At 37.7% G+C, this 9,169-nt stretch overlaps 1 protein-coding gene across 1 annotated transcript in view; it reads right to left on the minus strand.

The window, feature by feature from the left end:
- LOC144052706 (uncharacterized) overlaps positions 1–4,789 on the minus strand; it is a 94,180-nt gene extending 89,391 nt beyond the window's left edge. Inside the window, exons 1-2 of the mRNA XM_077567000.1 lie at positions 4,776–4,789; positions 958–1,053 (exon numbers count right to left, since the gene is read on the minus strand). The gene's annotated coding sequence lies outside the window, so the exon portion shown is untranslated. The remainder of the gene's footprint in view (positions 1–957; positions 1,054–4,775) is intronic.
- Positions 4,790–9,169: the final 4,380 nt, after the last annotated feature.

Here is a 9,169-nt window from a genome sequence, read left to right on the forward strand (position 1 = left end):
CATATTGATGACCTATGCGACAATTCTCGCGTGACTGCGCGCGAACCGAACCGTCAGTCTGTCAACCACAACGGCGGATAGCCGTGTCGTAGTCGTTTTGCGCAGCCTCCTTAGCTTGCTTATGCTGCAAAATATTTTACTTCTCCTGTGTTCGTCTTTTTCATGTTGTTTTGATACATGCAGAGCCATGTTTGCTCTGTAGATTGCAATAAAGATAAATAAATAAAAATCGTCTTCTTCGCTGATTCTTCTTCTACGCGTTCTGTTAACACTCTGTGGCTGCGCTACAGCGCCACTCCAGACTTGGCATGTACATTACAGCTGTTAATCGTCCTCAGCATCTTCTTTTAGACACACGCAAGTCTTGAAATGCTTCTGTGTGTACGAGATTTGTTTGAGGAACGAAGCCGGCTTTGCTTCCGTCCGGACGGGGCCTAAATCTTGGCCTTTTATTGTGGGCAGTCTAAGGCACACCTGTATGCTAATCATGGTGTCTAATCAACATCTTGATATGGCACACCTGTGAGGTGGGATGGATCATCTCGGCAAAGGAGAAGTGCTCGCTATCACAGATTTAGACAGAGAAATGGTGATATTGTGTATGTGGTAAAAGTTTTAGATCTTTGAGTTCCTCATAAAAAAATGGGAGCAAAAACAAAAGTGTTGCGTTCATATTTTTGTTGAGTATATTATGAATGTAAAGATACATTTACGAGAAAAAAAAGATGTTTGATAAGAATGAAGCTAATCTTATGAGGAGAGCTATAAAATTGTAAGAGAAAAAGTAATGAATGGAAGACTAGATGCAATTCATGATTAAAGGAAAATATATCTGTGGATATTGGTTTTGTATTTTTTTTTCCAGTGCTAACATATAAGTTGTGCTACTCTTACTGTGCAAAAAAGTCAAAAATACTTCTGTTTCAAAAGATAATTCAAACAAAGCTCGTGGTGTACCTTTTGAATAGTCCTGTGCCCCACTTTAATGTACTGGCTTCTGTTTTTCTTCATCCAGTGAGTTGGCTGCAGGCCCTCTAGAGCACATGAGGCCAACTATGACAAACAAGCAGAGAGATTGAAACCAATTGTGTGACACTGAGCAAGAGAGAAAGTCAGAGGACTTCTTCAAAAGTCCAATTTCACGGCAAATTGGAACCGTCAAAGATATTCAAAACCAACTACAAACTGTCGTACATTGTCCACACATGACACAAAAAAGCCATGTCTCATTTCCCCACAGACATATTTCAACATCTGATAAGAAATCTTCCCAGAAGAGTAGAAGCTGTTCGAAGACACCCTACAAGCAAACATTTCTTGAGAGTGGAACACAACCACAATTGGATGCGATACACAAATGGCCGCATATTTTCTCCTTTCTTTTTCCCACAGAATCACTTCCTTTAGTACATGGGAGCTGTCTTGTCTTGGGGTAAGGGGCTGACTTTGAGCCCAGATCCATCATCTTAATATTCTGAAGGAATGTGTTGCTTTTTATGAAATAACTAAATATGCATCTATAAAGTAAATGCTATGTGCTTTACTACATCCATACATTTTCTATTAGGCTCATCCGGATGATCTGCTTACCTCACAGTTCACCCATCACTCTAATGTGGTCGAGCATGATGGAAAACGGCCGGATGGATGGTAATGGATGGAAAAGAGTCAATGCCAAGAAGAAAAAAAACGTGTTGGGCGAACTGTGACAGTTAGTGGATCATGCACAATTTTGAGTCTTCACTTAAGCAAACATGTTTTTGTTTATTTGTTTGTTTCTTTGTTTTTCCATGGGAGGAATCCCTCACAAGCACAGGCAGCACATTTCTTTCCTTTCCTCTCTGCTGAGTATAAGTGTTCTTTTCATTTTGACCAAGTTTAACTATTACTTTGCCATGAAATGTATCGAAATATTTGGAGAAAAAAAACCATTTCAGACTACACAAAATTGTCGCCACTCACAGAGGGTGAATGGCAATTGAAGTCAGGCAAATAAACCACTAACCATCAGTGACTCAAAAAGTAATCATACCTTAATAATAATAAAATATTTGCCCTCTTCAGATAAGTAAGCCTTTATTTACAAAGGAGGCGTGTGATATGACTTTAAAATTCAGTCTTGACTGTTTTTCAATTACATTCTTCATAAAGATGACTCATGAAGATAGGCGGCATTGTTTATTTATTACCCAGCATTAAAGACAGATAATAAAATGCTCATGCCCAAAAGTAGACTTAAATTTGAAATTTGATGTTAATGTCACTGTTTACTCGCAAATCCTCATGAATGTCACCCTTATCATACTGGTTATGAGTCAGTGTTATGCAAGGTTAGCTTTATCAAGATGTGACTTGCAGAAATGAACGTCACATGGTTTACCTAATGACAACAATTTTGAAAATGACAAAAAATATATATATATTGAAAATGACAAAAAAAGTCACATTAAAAAACAGATTTCTGGAAGATAAAATTTAAGTTTGTTTGTTACAAGTATGATGTAATTTTATGAGAATAATATTTGAACATTATAACTATAAATATTTATTTCAGTGTGGCTCATTATTACTAGCATTATTTATTTATTTTGTTAGTAAGATGCACTATTTACGGCGCGGCAATAATACAGTACACATTTTTAAATTAATAGTTCTCTGACAATGACAATTAAAAGTGAGCGCTACTTTTTTTTCTTTTTTTTTTAGAAGACATCATTTTTGCATCAGCTGTTGAATTAGATTGTGCAGATGTACCTAATGGTGTGGCCAGACAATACATTTAGACTTTAATATAAAGCAGTGGTTCTTAACATGGGTTCGATCGAACCTGAGGGGTTCAGTGAGTCAGTCTCAGGGGTACGCGTCACTTGACCATTAGGGGCTGCAAGTGACCATGCTACATTGCTTGGCGTATCTGTGTTGCAGAGAAATTGGTGTGCTCACTCTCAGTAGAGGACTTGTGGCCATTGTGATGGTACGTCGTGTGATTTCTTTATATTGTAATTTCTTCATACTAACTATTTGAGCAATTTGACTAATTGAGCAAAGAAAGAAAGTGGTCAGACGAATATGTGTGATAGGAATTCACATGAGCATATGGTGTTCCACAGGGTTCGATTCTAAGGCCTCTGCTGTTTTCATTGTATCTGCTGCCCCTGTGTTCCATCCTAAGCGGTGGTTGTTGATTTTAAAGAGCCCTATAGAGTTGAGTTGAGTGATGGGAGTCAGCAACCTAAATGCCTGATTTGGAATGCCAAGTTGAGCAACTCTAGTCTAGCACAACTAGTGCTCTAGCAAAACTAAAGAAACACTTCACTAAGCTGCATGCGGGGAATACAAGAATAACAACGATTTCTGAACTCAAGGTGGAGAGAGCCAGATTTGATGAAATGGCTACTCTATACCTATGTCTTGAATTTTATTTTTCAGTAAAGAAGGGTTCGGGGTTCAGTACCTCCAACAAGGTTAAGAACCACTGATATAAAGTCCACCTCTTACGGCGATAGAGAGAGGATCATGATGTTTTAACATGTGCTTGTTAAGCCTCAATTATTGAGTCAGGATCCACAGCGCTGCAGCACGACTGACCTTTTCAACTCGGCACAGACGAGCAGGGCTTGCATGCACACTGGCATACATGCGCCTGCATGCACGCACGCTCCATATGGCACAATTAACCTTTTGAACTTCACACAGACACACAGTCTGAGGAGCGCACACATGAACATACACAGACGCACATGCTTAGACTTAAACATGCAACGCTGCGCGCCTATGTTAAAGACTCCCAAATAAATCCTTGATTGGAAGCCTCCTTAAAACGCCACATGACACATGCTTTGATGGGTGGGAGCGGAAACGACGGGATTCTCATGAAAAAGGACAGCTGCGACAATGGGAGGGGCAGAAAAAAAAGATTAATTGCCTCTTGAACTGGATGTTTTAAAGATTAAGACTATTTTATTGTAGACAAATAGTGGAGCGCTATAAAATTGTCAAACCAGACACCGGAAGCCCAACTGTAGATTTGCATTTTGAGTCTCCTTTTGTTCCTGATTCATAATTGAAAGAATATTTAAAAGAAAAGTGCATATAAAACACATAATATAAAAGTTGTATATAGCGCATTTTATTGGGTCATAAAAGACCGACAACATCTCAGCCAAAATGCTAGCTCCCAAAGATCGGGTGTGCCCAAGTGCCACACAGCTGTGCACAATCAACTGATTTCTAATGCTTTTGATCTCAACTGGTCATGTGAATAAACCACACTAGTTCTACGAATCCATTTCTTAACTTCTTATCTGGAAAACCACCATGCACATGACTACAGAGCTGTCCCAAGTAGTCAGGGAATGTGCTATGAAGCCATCAGCAAAACGTTTGGTGTTGATTGATTGATGATTACCAGACTACTCAGACACACAAAATGATCATCAGCTGACCTCGGTCTGGAGCTTCATGCAATTCTGCCTTGTGGAATGACAATGATTCTGAGAGAATTTGTTGAGAAAGAAAAAGCTAATATTTTGTCCAGAATTAATTTGATAACTTCATTATTTTTCATGTACAATTAATACTTTTAAAAACGAATTTTTATCAAGCTTCAATGAAGATGGCGCCATCTCTGTTTTACAAAAGGCTGTCCTACATTTTAGTGTTCCAGTGGTCTTATGTCCCAGAGTAGCATCACTAGAACATTATCTTGCAAACAATCTCACCATGGGTTTGTTTGACTAACTCCACAGTGCAGACCAGCTCTCTAAACACATTACCTCAATTTGATTAGAATCTTTCCGCCTGTTGGCCTCCTAGCAGGTCTGTTCCTCAAGTCTCTTTGTCACTCGTGTTGCTCCCTGCCTCCTCCTCCTCCTCCTCCACATCTAAGGCTCCTGCTGGACTCACATCCCGTGAACCCCAATTATGGAAACAGGAGATGACAGCAGGGCCGGTGGAGCAGAGAGGTGATGGTGAGAGGAGCCATACAAACTGTGGAAGAATTAGACAGGCTTGCGTTTGTATCTGCTTAGATCCACCACAGTGAGACTGTGCAAGTGAGTCATTTGATCATAGTTGGACGGTGGATGTACTGGAAGGAAGCGTCTATCCAGCTCACGTTAGCTTGCGTTTTAAGATGTAGTGAGGTGCAAAAGCAAGATATGTCCATACTCAAACTCAAAGTTTTTTGTAAATGTAACACGATGTGGGCAGGGGTTCTCAAACTTTTTGTGTCCGAGAACTTTTTTCCAAGGACTTTATCATAATCCTAATAAAATTAAACATAACTTCTAGGTGTGCACATACAATACAAGACGATTGAATACATGGGTGTGATGCGATTTAAGAACGGTTCGATTTTAAAGTGAAATGAGTCGGTTTGATTCAGCAGGATTACGATTCGATTCAAAGTTATGATACGGTTCAGTTCAAGAGGGCACATACAAAAAAGAAAAGAAAAAAAAGAGTACCAGTAATATTTACTCCCCAAAAAATTGTATTGTTTTTATATTGTTTATATATATATATATATATATATATATATATATATATATATATATATATATATATATATATATATATATATATATATATATTTATATATATATATAAAATGTAGAGAAATAATAATTAAAAAGCACTGCATCTGCCCCAAAAGAGGCCGGCCCACCAGGCATCTGCCTTGAATGCCAGATGGCCAGTCCAGCCCTGGCTGTCACCCAACCTGAAGGTTCAGGGTTAATTCTTTTGTTTTGTGTGCTTTTAATTTGTTTAGATAAACTGGTAAAATGTAGTCAAAACTCAAATTTACTCAGAATTTCTGAGTGAAAGAACTTTACTAAGTAAAAATGTATCATATATGATACAATGAGTTTATTGTCATTTTACATACATAAGAATCCACTTTAGCACTGTTAAAGTAGTATTTTCTTTAAAGATATATCATTGCAATAAAAGACGATTTGATCCATATCAATATTTTGGAGCAGGAAAAAAAGCACATACTTGTGAATATGGCTAAAGTGACGATCATTCAACCACTGGGAATATAGCATGAAGTGTAAATGCAAAACAAGTACGGTGGTAACTGAATGTTATTTCTTAAACCACACGAAGACGTATTCTTACACTGCATTCGTTTGTAATGAGACCGCGTTAGACTAAGTATCCGCTGTACATGACTGGACTCTCGTTTTGACACAGACCACAGTAAGTAGTAGAGGTGAGCACTGGCTCAATTTCATGATCGTGTCACTCCCAACACTGCTGGGAACTGTTTTCGTTTATGATAAAATGGCACAATCTGTCTCCTCAAAGGATTGTACCTGCCTGCAGAGTTTTTTTTTTTTTTTGATGGAACTGATTCATTTAATTTCAGTTATTTCCTGTGGGATGAATTGTTTCCAAATCCAATCATCCCTGAACAGATTATATACGGCCTTGGAGAGTCACTGTACTTTTGTTTAATAGCCTGGTGTCCCAATACTTTGTGTGCAATGTCTATGTCTGTTCGCTGTAAACTGTCAGGGTTGCACCTGTTTGCAGATTAAAAAACAGCTGACTGGAGTGAACAACTGGATGCCTAAGTGCTCACTTTTCTACGCTTTCCTTTATTGCACTTAGAGGAAGTATTAAACGAGCACAGGGCAAAATGAGAACATAAAAAGATGTGTTAGAGATAATTGGGAAGTTCTAAATTGCGGATGTCCAAACAGTAAAACGAGGCGTTTAATGGTCAGAGTGGACCGCTCCCTGGCTCTCAGATGTGTACAACATAAGGCTCACACTTCGGCCCGTGAGACTTTCCGTGCTCGTGCATTATAGTGCCTAAAGCTCAGCCTCGGGCTCGGTCTTAAAGGTCACGATCTCTATGTCGTTTTAGAAGGTCGCTCAAAGTTCATGACACGAGCCTGACCATACTTGGCTGCTGCCTCTCTTAAAGGCTTAGAGCTTAAATTTGAAATGATAGTGAGGGAAGGACGAAGAAAAGAAGAAAAAAAAACAGCATCTGGAATGTTCATTGGTTGCAGCTGGGCATTGTTGAAGCAATGTGGACCTGGCCTCGCATGTGTGCGTGAATTATGGATGTGTGTGAGCAAAGAGGAAATAGACATTGGGACCATTTCATTGTGTTTGTGGGGTGAGGAAATAATATGTGGGCATGTGTGTCATTGGTATTTTAGGAATACAGTGGAATGCCTCCAGTTTTGTAATTTGACACACATGGACCTTAAGGACGCAAAAAGCATTTCAGGTGTAAAGGCCACATTATTAAAAAAAAAATATAGAGTCTACCTGCTAAATATACATTTATATGGTAGATTCTATAGTTGTTGTTTTTAATTGTGTAGGTATATTTTAATTGTTACTTAAAAAAATCAGGTCAATTGTAGATTTATATGGTTAGCACATGTACCTGATATTCAGGAGGTTCTGGGTTTGAATCTAAGTCAAGGTTATCCTTTTTTGAGTTAGTATGTTCTTCCCAACCTTGTGCAAGTTTTCTCCTTGTACTCCGACTTCCTCCTGACCCTAGAACAAAAATATTACTATGTTACTTGGAACACATTACATCATCCTCCATGAACCCGAAACACATTTGCCAAATCACTACTGTAGTGGACTCACATTCACTCCAGTGACACAGTATGCATTGTCACTTAGTTAAATCTTTTATTTATTTATGTATTTATTTAACAATTGTTAACTTTCTATTCCACTTATGAAATACAATTATCTTCAAGTGATACACTTCACTAAATTGAATAGTCTGTATGACACGACACCAGCGAATTTCACCTCATGTGCACAACAGACAAATGGCCAAACTCTGTGGTAATAGCTGGAGAAAAAAAAGAAGGAAAAAAAAGGCCGCTATGGCCCTACATTATTATTCTGATTTGGTCAGTGGGAGCCTTTTCTGCACTCTAAAATCACCAGAAGTGATTCATTTTCATTTCTAGGTAAAACGGATACATGGAATCATTTAGATAGGAGAGTGTGATAAGCGGAGGCACAGAGTGAGATCAAAATGAATTCTAAATCCACCTGGAATTATTTGGATTAGCAGTCTTTATTCACTTAAGATGCATGTGACACAATGATCACACTCATCACACTTTAGATGAAATTATCGAGACATCTGGTCGGCAGCAACTGAACATGGAAGATAACGTAGAAACTGAATTAAGTTGGGTATGACTGTACAGCTCACAATGTCGGTTCTTTGGATTGAGGTCCCTACTACAGCTAAGGTGGTTAGCCTATATATATTATTATAGTGGTCAGGAGAAAGACCCACCTTAGCTTTATAATAATAATAATAATAATAATAATAATAATTTTGTAAAGCACTTATTTGCTAAAAATACTAATATTAGTATTACATTAATTACAGTAACAGGGTTACTAGTCAATGCTAATGTTACAATTTTTGCTCAAAAGTACTGTACATGCTAGCTGTGCTAGCTGCTATGCTAACTGGTAAAAGACCAAAAAAACAAACTTACCTTAATAAAAAAGAAAAGTTTGTTTGCTAACATGATGACATTTCCTGATAGCTGCACTGCTTTTGGTTGATGAATCACTTGAAAAATAAAGAAGTTAAACTTTGTTTAGAATACAATGTTACAGCTTTTGCTCTAAAGTACAATACATGCTAGCCGTGCTAGCTATTATGTTAACTGGTCAAGAACATTACATGCTAGCTGTGCCTGTGTCAAATGCTATGCTAACTGGTCAAGAACAAAGCTTTATAATTTAAAAAAACAAACAAACAAAACAAAAAACGTTTGTTTGCTAATATGTCGTTTTCTGATAATATGAGTAATGTGTTTCCAATTGGTTTCGGTGACAGACACTATTGCTAAAAACTTTTCGTCTATGTTCAGAGACTGTTATTTAAAAATGTCTATGATAAAAGAAAATATTTATTCAAATAAAAGACAGGCATATAAAAAAATCACCACAGGGAAAAAAGGAAATTTAACTGGCTACTTAATATCGTCACTGTTGGGCAGAAGCCTCATGTCCAAATTTCTATTTTGTGCACTGATTATTTGAAATTTCATGGGAGGACAGAAAATCAAATTCTGGGATGATGATATATGTGCCTCACTCACAACTTATTTCAACGTATTCAGGAAGACTAAACTTCTTTTTATTTTTTGGT

Source organism: Vanacampus margaritifer, chromosome 5 (genome assembly GCF_051991255.1).
Source record: "Vanacampus margaritifer isolate UIUO_Vmar chromosome 5, RoL_Vmar_1.0, whole genome shotgun sequence".
Lineage (NCBI taxonomy): Eukaryota > Metazoa > Chordata > Actinopteri > Syngnathiformes > Syngnathidae > Vanacampus > Vanacampus margaritifer.